Source organism: Natator depressus, chromosome 2, assembly GCF_965152275.1.
Source record: "Natator depressus isolate rNatDep1 chromosome 2, rNatDep2.hap1, whole genome shotgun sequence".
Lineage (NCBI taxonomy): Eukaryota > Metazoa > Chordata > Testudines > Cheloniidae > Natator > Natator depressus.
Window position 1 is genome coordinate 225,348,644 of NC_134235.1, and position 16,984 is coordinate 225,365,627.

Consider the following 16,984-nt stretch of genomic DNA (forward strand, 5'->3'; position numbering starts at 1 on the left):
TTGTCACATCCGCAAGGTAGTCTGTACAACAGCAGGATGGGAGAAGAGGGGAATGCTTGACTAGGAGTTTACTCACTGGTGAAGGAATGTATGCAGGTATTCCTCCCATCCCTTGTGTTCTCTCTTTCTTTAACTGTGTTTTTTTCTTTTCTCTGGGAATTCTGAGTCTAGGGATGGGAGGTAGCATGTGCTCAATCCTTGGGCTTTCACTGTTCTTCACCTCCTTGCTTCCTGGTAAATGACACCATGACACTAGATGTTCTGTATGGGACTTGATTCCAACTACCTCCTTCACCGATGTGCACGTTGTCCTTTTCCTCATTTTGTAACCTTTCCAAACTTCGTTCTAAAAACCGCTGCTCCAAACTTCTGGCCCTTTCCATGTTTTCTGTTGGAAAAGGTAGGCTGTTTTTCAAGGTTTGCAGCTAGCGGAGGGCATTCCAGACCTGGTTAACCAGCCCCACTGCACAGCATCACTGAGAATAGTATGGTACACTGTCTTTTTTAGATACTTGGTACCACAGCCAATGTACCACAGCTCAAAAGCAAGCAGAAGGCTCTGAAGACTTCATCCTTTGGGTGGGTTCACTTTAAACACACACACATCTGGTAAGTGACAGAATTCTTTACTGGAGCTGGCAGAAAAGTGTGCAGCAGCTTGAACAGTTACAATAAAAGAGAAGGGGTTCCTTCCCTAGAGGCAGCCTAGGGTAATTGAAAGGGTGCTAGGGTAACTGAATCTCATAGATCTTCTCAGATCTAGTTCCTAGGTTGCCCCTTCCTGGGCTGCCTCCCTCTTATGCATGGCAATTAAGTACTGGGCTGTAGGTTGCACTGGCCAGCGTTTAGTCCCATAGCCTCTGGTCCTGCATCCCTCTGCGGGGTCATCTTCTTGTCCTGCTGTAGAGTCACCTCCACATCCTACTTGCCCTCAGTTAGATGCAACTTGATTCCCTAATCAGTGCTAGGCTTTTCATCCAGCCTCCTCATATCAGGTCTTGGGCTTCCTGCTGATTGGCTTTCCCTCCATAGATTGCTCTCTGGATGCCACTTGCATACACAAACAGCTTTCTGGCTCTCCCCCTCAAAACAATAGAGGAAAATAAAGCAAATGACAAAAATAAGGAGGAACTAGTTCATATTTTCTTTGTTTATAATATGTGTTTATTTTGTGCATTTGACAGCGCTTTGCATATAGTCACTTCCACTCTTTCCCTGTGAACGGTCAGCCAGTTTCCTCAGTTGTTTGTGGCTCTCTCACACACCAACGAGAGAGAAAAACACTTATAAATGTAAGTTTATAACCCATCAGAACTGGCAAGGGAACACGGGAGCATTTGTAGTATAACCTGACTCAAATTCAAACTCTTGATTTCCCTTAAATGCAAAGCACTTTTATGGGTGTAATCGGCAAGACAAGCAGGGGATGGTGGAGAGCAGGAGGAAGAGTTGTTACTTAACCACTGATCAAGTAATTAGGAATTCTTCTACTGATTGCACATCTCCATTCCACTGTAGGTGTAAGTGCACTCCAGGGCACAGTTGTTAGCTTTTTCCCTTGGTGGTTTCTGTTGGGGCAGCATCAGTGCCCTCTGCTGCCTCCCACATTATGTGCAGATGTAAATGGCATAGTCACCACAATCCCTCTCAGTTCCTTCCTACCACCCGTGATGGTTGTTGAAGCTCCCTTTCCTTGTTTCTGCAAGTCTTTTAATCTACTGTGCAAATAGTACCTCTTCTAGTTTCTGTATAGTTAGTGTAGTTTTAAAAAAAAATGTTGTTTGTGTGGCTCCAGTACCCAATGTGAGGAAGGAATGTCATGCAAGATAACTGGATAGCTTGCAACTCCTTGTTAGTTATGTGTAGACTGAGATCTTGGGGAGACCAGAGAAACCACATCTGTGCAACTGCATCCAACTGTGCCCTCCAAACTCAGGCCCGAGGCATTCATGACTAAGGTGAGAGATCTTGAGGTGGGGTGACGGGAACACCCTTACAGACATTGTCTGGATCAGCCCACCTATCTAGGGAGGATAAGATCCAATTTGGTATGTGCACCAACGTGTCTCTATGGGGACTCCTTGATAAATGCACCTTGGCCAACCAACCTTGTAGCAGTCTGGAATGCAGCCTGGTGTATTGAACTACATAAGTGCATGCTGCTATGTGTCCCAGCAGCCTTATTTAGTTTCTTAACTTGGTGAAGGGTAACCTTTTAAGTCTACAATGATACTTTGCATTGTCTGAAACCTTGGCTGAGATAGGAAGGCTCTGGTCATTGTAAATTCCAAGCCCCCCAAATAAATTCTGTTTTCTGTGCCAGAGGAAGGACTGACTTCTCTGTGTTGATCAGCAGGCTGAGGTTATCAAATGTGGATCAGATTATGTTTATGCTGGATAACACCTGCAATCTGGATTCACTTAAAATCAGCCTGTCCTCCAGGTAAGGGAAGATGTGGACCCCTAACCTCCAACGGAATGCTGCTACCGCAGCCATACACTTAGTAAAAACACATGGGGCAGCAGAGAGACCACAGGGGAATCCTTGCACTGATAATGACAAGAGTGGACAGTGAATATTAAAAATTTTCTGTGGCTTTGATTAATTGCCGTGTGAAAGTAGCCATCCTTCAAGTCAAAAGCCCCATACCAGTCCCCTGGCTCCAGGGAAGGAATAATGGAAGCTAGAGTCCCACCCAGAATTCTGATTTTTTTAGGAACTTGTTTAACAACCTTAGATGTAAAATAAGCCTGAAACCCCCTTTTACTTTCAGGATCAGGAAGTATTGGGAGTAAAAACCCTTTTGCCTAAACAAAAGAGGGACCTCCTCTATAGCTACTACAAGAAGAAGCGATTGTATCTCTTGCAGTAACAGTTTTGTGAGAGAGGTCTCTGAAGAAGGATGGAAAAGGAGAAGGGGGGGGGTGGTAAAAATATATTGGTGACTTCCACCATGCTTAGAACCCACAGACCTGTTGCAAGGTGGGCCCAAGCATGATAGAAGTGAGACAGAAGGTTTGCAAAAACTGGGAAAGAAATAGATGGCACTTTTAGAACTGCTAGTCTGCTCTTGACTAGCCCACCAAAATGAGCTTTCAGAGGATGCCACCTGCCTCGATGAACCAGCATCTGCAGAGGATGATAGTTACTGTCTTTTGTAACCTGTTCTCCTTCCCCTTGGGATATCCTGGTCTCAAGGGGGCAAACCCCTGAAATTGCTGGGAGTTGTGAGGACAGAAGGCCTTCTGCTTCACTTTTGGGCAGTGATGAGCTGCCAAAATCTTAACTGGTTCCCTCCTTACCCCACGAGGGTGTCGTGGCCCACCCCCGCCCCCCGGGGACTCCTACCCCATTCAACCCCCCGTGTTCCTTGATGCCCACCCCCCCCGGACCCCTGCCCCATCCACCCCCCTCCCCTGTCCCCTGACTGCCCCCAGAACTGGGCAGGAGCGTCTCATGGGCCACCGTAGTGGGTGCCCACCCTGCCCCTAAGAGCCAGAGGGACCTGCCAGGGGCCGAGATGGGGAGTCCCAGCAGTGCTTCCTGGGAGCTGCCCCAGGTAAGCATCCGGCAGATCCCTCTGGCTCCTAGGGGCGGGGGAGCATAGCTGGGGGGGAGCAGTCGCTCCCCCCACTGATCACATCAAAAGTGGCGCCTTAAGTGCCGACTCCGTGGGTGCTCTGGGGCTGGAGCACTGCCCGGCCCCAGCTCACCTCACCTCACCTCCACTCCACCCCCTCCCCTGAACACGCCCTGCTCTGCTCCGCCCCCTCCCCCGGCTTCCTGTGAATCAGCTGTTCTCACGGGAAGCCTGGGAGGGCTGAGAAGCAGGCGGCGGCTTCGTGCTCAGGCCGAGGGTGGCGGAGGTGAGCGGGGGCGGGGAGCGGTTCCCCTGTGCGCCCTTCCCCTCCCCGCCCCCCCCGCCCGGGTTACCTGCTGCGGCACGGGCAGCCTTCCTCGTGCCCCCCCAGCCCCAGCTCACCTCCCCTCCGCCTCCCTGGGCCTGAGCGTGAAGCCACCACCTGCTTCTCAGCCCTCCCAGGCTTCCCGCACGAACAGCTGATTCGTGGGAAGCCGGGGGGGGGTGGCGTTCAGGGGAGGAGGCATAGCGGAGGTGAGCTGGGGCTGGGCACAGGGAAAATTTGAAGTCACCATCAAATTTTCCCTGTGGGTGGTCCAGCCCCGGAGCACCCATGGAGTCGGCGTCTAAGGCGCCACTTTTGGTTGATTGTTAAATTTAGAAGCCCTTGCGGGACAACTGGTTCTGAAAGGGCTTCTAAATTTAACAACCAGTTCTAGCGAACCGGTGCAAACTGGCTCCAGCTCACCACTGCTTTTGGGGTGTAAATGCTTAGGGGTTTTAGGATTGCTCTAGAGTCCTTGGCACTATGCAGGATCTCTTCAATTTTTGCCAAAAAGAGCAATGACCTTCAAAGGGGAGGTCTGATGGTTGAACCTCTGGCAGGAGGCCAGAAGATTGTAATCATGATGAGCACCTCAGAGTGGTGACAGAGGCCATGCCACTTGCTGCATTATCTGCTGCCTCCAGACCAGCATGCAGATCCATTCTGGCAACCAACTTGCCTTCCTTGATCAATGTCTGAAACTCCTGTTTTGCATCATGTGGAAATTTTTCTTTGAACTTTGAAACTGTCTCCCACAGGGTGAAATTGTAGCACCTGACCAAAGTTTGTTGGTTTGCATACAAAGTTGTAACTGTGGAGTAAAGCTTCCTCAAATAAGTCTAGCTTTTTTGTCTCTGTTCTTTGGGGTTGATGCCTGGTGCCCATGTGTCTGTCTGTCTGTCTCTCTCTCATTGGCTGCCAACATACACTACTAGGGAGCCCAGAAGGGGATGATTACAGAGATGCTTGAATCTCTGAGAGAAAACATAGAACCTCTTCTCTAGCCTTTTTGCAACAGATGGCAGGGAAGCTGCCAAAGAACCTTGGTGAGCCCCAAGATAGCCTTATTAATAGTTAGAGCTATCCTAGCTGGGGCTGCTGTTGACAAGATGTCTACATGTCTGTAGGACTTTTCCTGGATTGCCTCTGGATGGATGTAGGGCCAAAGCCATCCTCCTCAACAATTCCTGATGAGTATTGAAATCATCAGGAGGCAGAGAGAGCGTATCTATCACAATTGCCTAATCAGAGAAAAAGGAAAAGATTGCCAATGGTGCTGGGGACTGGTCTAGTTCCTGCTCCTCTCCTGGGTGCTTGTGAGAGGAGTCCTGAATCTGCTCCGTGCCAGGCTCGGTACCAACCGTAGGATGTTTGCAGCCTTGATGCTCCTGATGGCCAGTAGGTGGAGTCGGGTGAGGGGATGCTCTCGCCTGAGGGGGAAATTCCAATGGGTTCCAAAAGGCCACTGATACGGCCCATCTCCAATTTCTCAGTATGCCCCCTGTTGACACCGATGCTGAAACCAGGATGGACAAGAAGTATATTGCAGATGGTGAAAACAATGAGGTTGGGACACAGCGGAACCCACTTCACAGTCTGAAGAAGAAGTATCCTCTTCTTGCAAGGATAGCAGGGATGTATCTCTCAGTACCAGTGAGGTATGTTCAGACTCTAAAGAAAAGGTCGCTGAGTAGATCATCTGTGGCTTTTCCCTAGACAGTACCATCTTAATTGGTACACTAATAGCTGATTCTGATGGACCTGCACAGTGTGGCGAAGTCACTAATTTTGGTACGTAGGCACCAGGCAAGACTCTTGAACGGCTAATGATGGCAGTTCTGTGAGATTTAACAAGTTTCTTGCAGCCTCAAATGCCTCAGAAGTAGATGGTATTGGGAAAGCATTCTATGATACCGGGGCGTGAGGCAATGCCAATAATGGTAGACTCCCAACACACCTCCACTTGGGACTGCTTTGAGTCATCTGCACTATGCAATCACTTGAAGAAGAAATGATTACTAACTTTTCCATAACTACTGTTCTTCAAGATGTGTTGCATATTTCTATTACACAACCTGCACTCCTTCCTCTCTCTATGGGAGTCTTCCTGTAGGAAGGAACTGAGAGAGGTTGGAGCCGGCTCTGCCCTCTATGCCTACATGCAGTGTGCAAGGCAGCAGAGAGCACTTGTGCTGCCCTGACAGATATTACTAAGGGGAAAAAACTCTGAGAACTGTGCACGAGCATGTACGCACATCTACAGTGGAATGGACATGTGCAACACATCTCGAATAACAACAGTTATGGAAAGGTTAGTAACTGTTTAATCTAGGAAGGTAAGGCTCAAATTTAAAGAGCTTAGAGAGTCATTTAATAAGTGAATTAAAGTGCAGAGATGCAAGTGAGCTATCCTGATGCTGAATTGTGATGTCATAACAGTACCTTAATATCTCAGACATAACACCACCACCTGACACCCGCCTCTCCCCCCAACCAATTATCCTCTTCTTTGGCTACTGGGAAGAAGACAAATTTCAGTCATGCCTTTTCTTTCCTTGTGCAGGGGGGGCGGAGAGTGAATATTTTGTACTGTGTCAAGTGTGTCAGGGGGTGCATTCGACTCCACCAAACATCCAAGAAGAGCAAAACGACTGCTGTGTTGATCAACCCCCCTGTTCTCTGATGGCCTCTCTTCCTCTGAGCAGCAAGGGTTGGGAGAGGTGGTGACTGAGTAACACTGGTGAAAGTGAGGGTTAGTTAAGTGAGGTGATGTTTAATTCTGTTTTACACATTCAATTTAAACTTTATTACAGAGAACTTTTCTAGATTTTAGTACAAATGGATGGTAGGGAAGCTCTTATGCACTTGGATTCCAAGTGTACCGTTACATCACTTAAATGGTGATTTACCCCCAAAATCACAAAATATTCAAGTGAGGCTTATTTTTGTATTACAGATTAGGGTTAAACATTACTATAGAAAAATGTCCTGGCTATAACTGTTTCTCTCCTGGGTTTCTGGTAGCATGCAGAGGTAATTCTTCATCTGCTAGTTCATAAGTGTCCTCTAGATGGCACTGAAGGATTTTGTTTCCTTTTGTAGGAGCTGCATTTAGCCAGTGATCTACAGCACCTGCGTTAGGGACATATCATTGTCTACTGTCTCAATAGCAGAATTGGCCAGCTTTCTTTATTTTTAACAATTTATCAGCTCAATATATATTGCTGTCCAAACATGGAATATACTCTCACCTTTGTGTTTAACGAAAGGGCCACGGGGGAGAGAGGGCAGAGAACTCCTCTTCCTTCCTGCAAACATGAGCCTGATGTGTTTCTCAGGTAGTGGGGCTGCAGCTGGCCTTTCAAATATCTGGCCAGTGAAGATGATGTGAGTTAGCAGCTTCTTGTCTGAAAACGAAGAAGGCAGTGACTCTTGAATAGCAGATGTGGGAGAATTTTGCATTGTAGCTTGAAATGCCCCCAAACTATCATATTTCCCAAAGGGAAAATAGGACACCCCCAGCTGCTTGCCAAAACAACCCTCCCGCCCCTCGCCCCAGGGCTCTTGCTGGTCGCTGGAACCCTGCCTGCCCCCTACATGCTGGAATGCTGCTTCCACGCACCCACCCCCCCCGCAAGGGACTGGCATCTCTGCTTGCCCCCTGCGTACGTTCCTCCATGCCGGACCCCACTTCTTTGACAAAAGTGGGCATTTGTCCTGTTTGCTCTCGCCAACTGATCAAGCGAGCAAGAGCAAATGGGACAAATGTCCGCTTTTGAGAGAAGGGGGGGGGGAAGTCATTGGGACAGTCAGGACAGGGCTTAAAAAAGGGGCTGTCCTGGCGAAAACGGGACGTATGGTCACCTCACCCCAAATCTGTTCAAGTGAATGATGATCTGTGAAATTTAAGGATACTTGAGAGTTATGGGGAAAGTGTGGAGAGATTGATGGGGTTGGTTAGGCATGATATGAAAGTGAGAGGGAATGGAGAAGTTCTTGTGGACGAGGGGAAAGGTGGGGCGAGGAAGTTAGCGAAACTAAGAAGGATGGAATGAGAGTGAAGCTATTGGAGGAAAAAGAGGCAAGATGGAAATGGAGCAAAAGAAAGGGAAAGAAGGAAGAAGAAAAGTAAGGAATCATAGGTGAACTATTTGTAGTTTAATGCCGAAGTGTTTCAGTAAAATACGTGACTGATAGTAGCTACGTGCAAACCCACATGTGTGCACCTATCAAAAAAAAAGATAGTTACACACTGTTTGAGCTTGTGTTAGGTGGTGGGGTTTTTCTTGCGCTATTTGTGTTCATCTCCTTCTCTGGACACTCTGCTAACCATCCCCCTACAGAGTTAACTTCTCTGCTTGGCGTTGGAGGACGCTTCTAAAGGGCAGTTTTTGTTGTTTTTGTTTTGATTTTTTTCAGGTAGGAGAGTGCAAATTACTGTTTAGTAGGCCGGTCAAACAGTATTGCCACTCCACTGCTGCTAGACCAGTCCTGAAGAAAGCCCAGTGGAAGACTGAAGGCAGTTTGGAGACAGGATGTTTTGATTAAAATTAACAAAAACACTTGGAAAAGGGAGCATGCTTCTTTCGAGGAGAGGGTTGATGAGGAAAGTAATTTAGTAATGGGTCTTTTGGCTCAAGAAGCTTGAAAATCATTGATCTAACTTGAGAAAAAAATTCTTTATCATTTGTGGTTAGAATTACATTTCTCTGTGCCTTTTTTATTTCTGCTAGCTCCTCTTTGAGATAATGCTAACGAAAATGACCTTTGTCCCTGAGCAGATGCTTTCAACGAAATGTTTCCAATGTTGCCCGATTTTGCTAAACATCCCAGGGCCAGATTTAGGGGCAGGTGACCCAAGTGACTGCCTGGGGTGCCAGGCTTGGGGGGTGCCGGGCTTGGGGTGCTGTTCTTGTTGTTAGTGAAAAAAGGGAAATGTATAGTCTTCTATGACAGGGATAAATGATGCATGCACATTGTGTATCAAAGTTGAGAAATGGGCTACAAATGCAATAAAAAATAAGGTATTCAAAAGTTTAACAAATGGAGACTGGGGGGTGACAAAGATGCGCCTCACCTGGGACACCATTTGGTCTAGGGCCAGCACTGATTGTTCCTTTGATTTTGGAGACGTGTAAACTGCTAATTAGATGTTAGAAGGCTGTGACAGTCTTAGGCCTAGTAACCTTTTAAGTGGGTCAAAAATTGGTCAACTTTGACACTCTTATCACAGCAAAATGAAGGTAACCAAACCCCCTGCTATGTATGCTCGCTACTAAAAAAGTGCAGATGTACTATGGCATTGGTGCATGTGTCCGATTAAAATGTTGGTTTGTAGTAAAACTTCTCTCTTAGTACATGGGGAAAAAATGCTTCCGCATCTATTAGCAGTCACTGAGCAATGTCTGGAATAGCACTGTTGCCAATGCGCAATGCTGCCAGCATCCATTAATTGTGTCTCTAATTTCTACTGCAGTGTGTAGAACACATTTTCCTATGCTTATCTAAATGCTGTTTTAGTACCGTATATACTGTACTGGCAGTGTCAAATGCTGCTAATTTATCATTAAGTAATACAGTATTTATCAGTAATGTTTGCAATTAGAGCACTCATAGCAGAGTCACAGTGGTTCAGCGAAAGGGTTTAATGGTTCATGAGGAAAAAACAGCAGTCTGGACCCAGTAGTTTCTAGAGGGGAGATTTCTCTTCTGGAATTCAAATTACTTTTAAGCACTTTATGGGGTGGGGGTGAGGAGAGTGGAACAAAGAGCAAATTATGTGCATGTTCATATTCAGCTTTTCTCTCGGGAATGGCTTCTCTGACACTGAGGAGCAGACTGGGCTCAGATGCTGTGGCATGCCATGCTTAGTGCTTCTCTAGCAGCCACATCAGCTGCTGAAAAAATGTAGGTTTTCATTTAAAAAAAAAAAAAAGTTTCAAGTCTTGTAGATTGCATTGCTGATATTCAGAATAAGAACTGATGCAATGCTGTCCTATGGCAGGTATAGAGAAACTGCCCCTATTGACCTAAATGTGTTGACCCCAAAACCCAATAATGACTGTTTTAAATGTCAAAACTATTTAATTTCTGATTACTTTGGTAAAAACATTCTGCAGTTGTGCATGGGGCTTGATATTGAAGTTGGGTTCTCAAACTGGGGGTTATGATTACCCTCTCTTTCTTTATGGCTCAATGGAATGAAATACTGGGCCTTTTTTCTGTTGGAACATGGGGTCTTGGTTTGAAAAAGGTTTTTCCCTCAAACTTGATTCCTGACTGATACTCACATGAAATGATCAGTAAGAAGATATTGTAGTTGTCATTCTGTCTGGAGTGGTTCACAACCATGAGTGCCTACCTCAGGGCAGACTATTAAAAATAGGGAAGACACTCCAAACTGGTGGTGCATTCTGTAGTTAGATTTCTCGGCTCTATGAGCTAAGATCAAGTGTACAATCTGTTCTTCTCAGTTTATTCTCTTTTGATGAACACTTGAAACACCTGCTCTGAAGATGGATTCTCTTGCTGCCATTTTTGAAAAAATCCAGCACGTCCCCGTCCCCAGAAAGATCAGCGCCCCACGGCACATAGCTGCTTGGGATCCTGTCACTGGAAGAGCCTCAGACTGCCCTGCGAACTCCAACCACCGGAGGAGCCAGAGCCATGCCTCGGACCACCCTACAAACTCCAGACGTCACTGGAGGAACCAGCCCCGCCACCACACCAGAGCACCAGGCCTTCATCACCAGATGGACCAGCACGGCCCCCAAGTCCATTCTGCGGGACACTGCCTACGGGAGATCTCATACTCCAGCAGCAGCCGCCTAGGCAGCAGCCACTCATAGAAGGACTGGCGGTGTCCCAGCAACGCCCAAGCCGGACTGCGTCTCTCCGACCACCAGCCCGCCAGAGATTCCTCCCCAGCACCCAACCGAAGGGAATCCTGACCCACAAGATAGACGTCAGGCCAAGTTTGCAGCAGGCTCAAAGCCTGCACCAGACGAGGTCGAGGACCCTGAGGACCAGTGGCCGATGGGTGAGGGCTACCACTCCGTGGCAGACTGCCTGGACCGAGGAGCTACAAGCGGCAGCTTCCTTTGATGACTTCGACCTCCTCATAGACAGGCTCACCCGAGAACTGTCTGAGGAAATCGCTTCCAGGAGGAGTTCGAACCAGGAGAATGCCCTGCCTGCCCACAGAATGCCTGCTCCAAACCACACCACCACCACCAGGAGATCCAGAAGTAGAGATGCCAGCCGGCGCTATGATCCAGCAGCGGCTTCCAGGATCCAAAAGCTGTACCGGGCGAACCACTCTAAGGCCATGAAGGAGATCCTAGACAGGCCCTCGCCCTACTGCACGATCCCGTCTGAGCGTTCTCTACAGCTACTTCAAGGGTGTATTCGCCTGCATAGCCCGGAACGACACGCAGCGCCCAGAGTGTCTCCGCCCCCTGCCCCGTGTTGATGAAGTAGGTGTCCTGGAGACTGACTATACGCCCAAGGAAGTGATGGCCAGACTCTCAAAAATAAAAAACACAGCTCCTGGGAAAGACTGCATCCCCTGCAGCCTTCTGAAAAAGTGAGATCCTGGCTGCCTGGTCCTCACCACGCTCTTCAACCAGTGCAAGCAATTCTGATGGACTCCCAGCTCCTGGAAGAAGGCCATGACAGTGCTGATGTACAAGAAGGGCGAGCGGGATGACCCCAGCAACTGGAGGCCCATCTCCCTCTGCTCCACAATGTACAAGCTATATGCCAGTTGCCTGGCATTGAGGATCACGAAGTGATCGGTGAGCGGGGGAGCCATCAGCTCCATCCAGAAAGGCTTCATGTCCTGCGAGGGCTGCTATGAACATAACTTCATCCTCCAAACCACCATGGAAATGGCCAGAAGGGCGTGGAGGCAGTGCGTGGTAGCGTGGCTCAACCTGGCTAACGCCTTTGGGTCCGTGCCCCCTCACCACATCTTTGCCACGCTCCAGGAGTTTGGGATGCCAGAGAACATCCTTCATGTGATCCGAGAGGTGTATAAGGGATGCAGCACCACCATTCGCTCGGTTGAAGGGGAGACCACTGAGATCCCGATCCGCAGCAGAGTTAAGCAGGAGTGTCCCCTCAGCCCCATCATCTTTAACCTCTCCATGGATCCGTTGCTTCGAGTGATCTCCAATGGCACAGATGGCTTCAACCTCCATGGTGAGAGGGTGAGTGGAGGCTTACATGGATGACCTGGTCCTGACTGTGGATGACCCAGAGAGCCTCCAAGGTATGCTACATGCCACCAGTTGAGCTGCCGACTGGATGAGGCTCCGCTTCAATGCAAAGAAGTGTGCAACTCTCCACATCGACAGCAGCAAAAAGGGACTCAGTGCAGACGATGGGGTTCCAGATCCAGGGCGAGCCCATCATCCCCCTAGCAGAGGGGCAGGCGTACCAGCACCTCGGCATGCCGACGGGTTTCCGTGTCTGGCAGACACCCGAGGACACCATCCAGGAGATCTTGCAGGACGCCGCCAAGATTGACGCCTCCCTGCTAGCACCGTGGCAGAAGATAAATGCCCTGAACACCTTCCTGACCCCCGCATCTTGTTCATCCTAAGGGAATCCACCATGGTGAAGGTACCCCTCAACAAGGCAGACAAGATCGTCCGGCAGCTGGTGAAGAAGTGGCTGTTCTTTCCCCAAAGAGCCAGCAACGAGCTGGTCTACATCACCCACAGGCATGGCGGTGCCAATGTCCCACGCATGGGCGACCTGTGTGACATCGCGGTGATCACCCACGCCTTCCGCCTGCTGACGTGTCCTGACACCATGGTAAGGAACATCGCGGCAAACACCCTCCATAACACGACAAAGAAGCCGATCGGCAGAGCTCCCTCCAACCAAGACATCGCCACCTTCCTGAGTGGTTCCCTAGATGGCGAATTTGGACAGGATGGGCACGACATCGCTTCACTGTGGTCCCGTGCTCGCAACACCACGCGTTGCCGGGGGAAGCGCTTTGGCTGCTGCTGGGAGTGGTGCGAGGAGTGCCAGGAGCTGGGAGTCCTGATGCCACAGATCAGGTCCGACAACAACACAATTGTCACCCCAAGCGCCAGGGGCATGCTAGAGAGGACCCTGAAGGAAGCCATCCACTCACTGTACATGAAAACCCTGAAGTGTAAACCAGACCAGGGTAAAGCCTTCGAACTGACCAGCAAGTGGGATGCCAGCAACCACTTCCTCACCAGGGGCAGCTTCACCCATTTCCCCAACTGGCGGTTCATCCACCATGCCCGGCTCAACTGCGTCCGGCTCAACAGAGCCGTCCATCATGGGAACCGAGACAAGCATTGCAGGAAGTGCGGCTACTCCAGCAAGACCCTGCCCCACGTCCTGTGCAGCTGCAAGCCCCACTCCAGAGCCTGGCAGCTGTGCCACAATGCCATCCAGAACTGCCTGGTAAAAGCCATCGCACCGCGCCTGGGGGAGGTCGCCGTGAACTGCGTCATCCCCGGTACTGACAGCCAGTTGCGAACTGACGTGGTAGTCACCGACGAGGCCCAGAAAAAGATCATCCTCGCTGATGTCACGATCTCCTTTGAGAACAGGACCCCGGCCTTCTGCAAAGCCTGAGCTCGTAAGCTGGAAAAATACGCCCCCCAGCCGACACCCTGAGAGCGAAGGACTACGAGGTGCAGATGGATGCCCTGATCGTCGGAGCCCTGGGCGCCTGGGACCCCTGCAACGAGCGTGTGCTGCAGACCTGCGGGATTGGTTGACACTACGCATGGCTCATGCGGCGCCTCATGATCTCGGACACCATCCGATGGTCCAGGGACATCTACATCGAACACATCACCGGCCACCGACAGTACCAGGTGTGAGCTGGAATGACATCGTGCATCAACTATGAGAAAGGGACTGAGAGACTTTTTCCGTTGGACCGTATGAACTGGAACCATAAACTCACTGAACATTAAATCTCACCAAATGAGGGTAAATCCATCCTCATCATCATATCCACTCATTGTACTCCACACCAGAACATAGCCATTCTATGACTATATACCCTCATATCTCAATGTCTGTACTTTGACCCGTTAACCTTTTACCCCCAGTCGGGGATATTGCAGATTATGTATTCCTTACGCCACCCGATCCTAAACCAAACTTCACACCCCTTGATAATCTGTACATTATTCCCTGATAACCAGAAACTTCTACGCTTAAACTCTGTACCATTTTTTTTATTTTAACATCTTAATAAAATTATTAAATCTGTTCTTATCAATTTAATATCTGATATGTCCTTTATTTGAGGACTGTATATTAAATTGATTTTTGGAACAGGGGGATGGACTAGGAGCTTGCTCTGTCCACCCCATGCATCGCCCTGGTATTGCACTGCCTCCAGGAACGGAGGGGGAAAAAAAGTGAACTGCTAGATTACAGTTGCAGTCTTACCATGGAGTGGCAAAGAGTCCTGTGGCATCTTACAGACTATCAGATGTATTGGAGCATAAGCTTTTATGGGTGAATACCCACTTTGTCAGTTGCATGTAGTGGAAATTTCCAGAGGCAGGTATAAATATGCAAGCAAGAATCAGGCTAGGGATAACGAGGTTAGTTCAATCAGGGAGGATGGGGCCCTCTTCTAGCAGTTGAGGTGCGAACACCAAGGGAGGAGAAACTGCTTTTGTAGTTGGCTAGCCATTCCCAGTCTTTGTTTAATCCTGAGCTGATGGTGTCAAATTTGCAAATGAACTGAAGCGCAGCAGTTTCACTTTGAAGTCTGGTCCTGAAGTTTTTTTGCTGCAGGATGGCTACCTTTAAATCTGCTATTGTGTGTCCAGGGAGGTTAAAGTGTTCTCCTACAGGTTTTTGTATATTGCCATTCCTAATATCTGATTTGTGTCCATTTATCCTTTTATGTAGGGACTGTCCTGATTCAGGAATGTAGGGACTGTCCTGTATTCATACACAGTTTTCTTTAAAAGGACCGGAGCTAAGCTGCAGAAGAACACTAATCCTCTTATTCTCATTAGGAGCTGATTTACAAATATTAAAGGATTTTTTTTTTGCCTCTAAAGGGCTCCATTGTTCTTCTTTTTTGTAATATCAGAGACTTGTACAGGATGGTTTATAGGAGAAGGAGTTTTTGACCTGATGCTTCTCTGCTTTCTATATTGCCACCCAGGCAACCTGGAATTAGTGATAAATGGTGATTTACCCCCAAAATCACAAAATATTCAAGTTGCTGCATATCCCAAGAGACCAGTCACTTACCCCAGATCAACTTGTATCTTAAATCTCACACCAAAGACCATTCCTGTAGCCAGTCCTGTAATTAACTAAAGATCTATTAACTAGGAAAAAAGAAATGAGTTATTTACAGGTTGAAGCAAGCAACCATGTATAGACAAATGAATTTCAGGCTGTGATTCAAAAGGTGACAGAAATGTAGTAATCTGTCAGTATGGAATGCCTTTGTAAGGCTTAACCCAAGTCAGCCCCAGGGATCTCTGCTTTTTTGTTTCTTAGCTCCAGCCTAAAGGTCCTAAAAGCAAAGAAATGAAAAATCTTCCTTCTAGCTATTTCTATTTCCCTCTTCCAGAATTCAAATGGATGGGATGAGCCCTTCCACATGTACTTCTCCATGGATGGATGAGGCAATTGACAAAGCTTTTGTCCTACAATGGCCCACTTAATTTTGATAGTCTTCCTGGAGGGGCTGGGGAAGCCACTCTTCCCATCTGAGTTCACAAATTCAGAGCAGGCATTTTTACAATTATAAAACAAACTTATATTTTTACCTTGTAGCATGTAATACAGAAAATTACTTGTAAGGTTAATGCATGCTGCAATTTACAAGCATTTTATAGAGTTGTCACCGTGTCTCTGTGGGTCACAGCCAATGTTCCCTCTGATTTTTTCCATCCATTTGCAGAATAAATTTTATGTGCATTGAGGTATGTGTGGATGTGCGCCACCAGTAGAAACAAATAACCTAGATATAATATATATTTTTTAAAAGTTACCATAGAGATAATTACTCCAGCCAGGTCAGGATGGGCATTTTAGAACTCACTACTCAAAGAACTAAATTTAAGTGTAAGAGAAGTAAAAATTATGAAATGCATAGACCAATAAAAACACTAAAATAACACACTTTGAAATAATAAAATTACAGAAAATGTATGTGCATTGCAGGAGGCACCAAGGAGTAACACCAACAACAATAATACAAGTATATGTTGGGAGGTGAGTGTGAAAGAGACAGTGCGTCTGTATGTGACACAAACGCTGTGTGACGTGTGTGTGTGACAGACTTGTAACATAGAGACTGTGTGTGTGCTGGCTGCTGGGAAAGTTTCTGAGAGATGCTGTGTGCGGTCTCCTTAAGACACTCATGGAAAGCTCTCATGCTCTGTCCTGAGCCCTGTTGTCTCCCCTCCCCTGCAGAGATAGGGTACGTAGGCAGGAGAGGAGAAAGGGAGGGGGGCATGCGAGACAGAGACTGTGTGAGCTGGCTGCTGGGGAAATCTCAAGAGTAGTGCCCTGTCTCTTTAGAAAGGCACTCACTCACTCACCGTTCACTGCAGCAGCTCTGAGTCCTGAACCAGGCTGTGTCCCCTCTCCCCTGCTCTGTGGCGATGGGGTACAGGGATGGGGAGAGGGGGAAGGGGACACCCGGACATCACCACCTTCCACCCACACAGCTTACAGGGAACACAGGTCACAACTGAGAATACCAAATTCAGGACAAACCGCTGAGAAATAGGGCAGACACCCCACAAAACTGGTGGTTATTCTCCCATAAGATATACCAAACCAGCAACAAAAGTAAACTTCTGTTTCACCATACTGTGTAACAAGAAGTCAAAAAAACAGTTTCCTTAGGCATTCCAATCCTGGATCCAACACCCAGACACTAGATTTAAAGCTGAGTGGTTATTTAAAACCAATTTCATCAAACAAAAGGGTTTTTCTGATCCCAAAACACCAGCCACATACCCAGGTCAATATATAACTCTTCTTACCCAATAATCACACTGTTGCTAGTCCTTTAGTATCTTTATAAATAAAC

At 47.9% G+C, this 16,984-nt stretch overlaps 1 protein-coding gene, 1 non-coding gene and 1 pseudogene across 2 annotated transcripts in view; all 3 read left to right on the plus strand.

Moving 5' to 3' along the window:
• Positions 1 to 16,984, plus strand: part of ARL5B (ARF like GTPase 5B) — an 89,611-nt gene that overhangs the window by 27,206 nt on the left and 45,421 nt on the right. The gene's annotated exons all lie outside the window — the stretch shown is intronic.
• LOC141983545 (U2 spliceosomal RNA) lies at positions 10,326 to 10,465 on the plus strand (annotated as a pseudogene).
• LOC141983537 (U2 spliceosomal RNA) lies at positions 14,138 to 14,327 on the plus strand. Its single transcript, XR_012638386.1, has one exon. It is a non-coding gene; the product is annotated as a U2 spliceosomal RNA (small nuclear RNA).